Here is a 1,523-nt window from a genome sequence, read left to right on the forward strand (position 1 = left end):
ATGGGGAAAACAGTGTTAGGCAGACCACTCAAGATCTGTTGAACTTTGTAACAGAGCACTAATAAAAACATTCACAGTACTTTATTAATCCTTAGCTATTAAATCTCTACTGACATTAGCACCCAGCCTGAAATCAGGCTCTATCATTTGCAGCCTTAAATCTCACAACTTGGGTGTCATCTTTCTTCAAGATGTACATATCAAATAACAACTGCTTCCAATAGAGACCACTTTATCAAAATTTAAATGTCTGAGTACAGGGGACCTAGGCTGGGTAATGAAGAGCTTTGTATTGTGGGAACTCCTTCCTTTCTCGCTCCTGGGTACTCCTGGTGCTGTTCTTGGTTGGGGGCTGTCCTGCACCTAACACAGGAAGGTGGCCAAAAGAAGATGAAAAAGTCCCTGGAGTTGATCAACTCTAGGCTCCAACTTGTTAGAAAAAGTAGAAAGTACGTGCTGTGGTACAAGCAGACGCTGAAGATGATCAGACAAGACAAAGCAAAACTGGTCATCCTTGTCAACACTGCCCAGCCTGGAGGAAATCTGAAATAGGGCACTATGGTTGGCCAAGACTGGTGTCCATCACTACAGTGGCAATAATATTAAATTGGGCACAGCGTGGGGAAAATACTACAGAACACGCACACGGACTGTCATTGACCCAGGTGATTCTGATTATCATTAGAAGCCCACCAGAACAGACTGGTGAAAAGTAAATTTTTCATAAACTAAAAGTATATAAATTCATGTTAAAATTTTAAGTAGTGGGAGAAACCAAGATGGCGGCATAGGTTAACGCCGGAGTTTGCTGCCTCGAACAACCACTTCAAAAATACAACTAAAAGACGGAACGGACATCACCCAGAACCACAGGAAGGCTGGCTGAGTGGAAATCCTACAACTAGAAGGAAAGAGAAATCCATACCGAGACTCAGAGGAAGCGCAGTGCGGAAGTGGAATACTAAGGTGTGGAGTGCATGTGGAGCGGGTCGGCGAAGGGCGAGGTTCTTGTTTTCAATCGGGAGGGAGTTTCAGACTCTGAGCTCCAGATCCGGGCGAGTCTCTAGGGACCCAGACTCAAACGGGAGAAATGGGACTGTCTGGCTTTGGTCGGAACTCGAATGCAGCTTTCTCTCCCGGGACTCTGAGAGGCAGAGCCCCTGGGGACGGATCTGAGAGCAGCCATAACTGCTCGCTCCACCCGCCCTGTAGATCCCCAGGGACCCGTCCCGCCCAAGCCCTACACAGAGGCATTTGCCGGATAGCCTTAGGCAAACGCTAGACTAGCTCCGCCCTAGAGATCCAGCACAGAAGCTCTCCCACTGCAGACACAGCTGACTCTCATAGCCAGTTATCCTGGAGGTCAATTCACCCCTAGTATTGCCAACAACAATCAAGGCTTAACTACAACAAGACTGCGCACAAAGACCACAAGGGGGTGCACCAAGAAAGCATAAAAAATGCGGAGACAAAAAAACATGACAGAAATGGAGGATATAGAGCTAAAAAATGCACTTTTAAGG

General features: G+C 46.8%; 1 pseudogene; it reads left to right on the top strand.

The window, feature by feature from the left end:
* The first annotated feature begins 246 nt into the window (after nt 1-246).
* LOC139002670 (large ribosomal subunit protein eL30 pseudogene) lies at nt 247-716 on the top strand (annotated as a pseudogene).
* Nucleotides 717-1,523: the final 807 nt, after the last annotated feature.

The sequence above is a fragment of the Myotis yumanensis genome, unplaced genomic scaffold (genome assembly GCF_028538775.1).
Source record: "Myotis yumanensis isolate MYYU_CA2020_CCGP unplaced genomic scaffold, mMyoYum1.0.hap1 SCAF_2, whole genome shotgun sequence".
In the NCBI taxonomy this organism is placed as follows: domain Eukaryota; kingdom Metazoa; phylum Chordata; class Mammalia; order Chiroptera; family Vespertilionidae; genus Myotis; species Myotis yumanensis.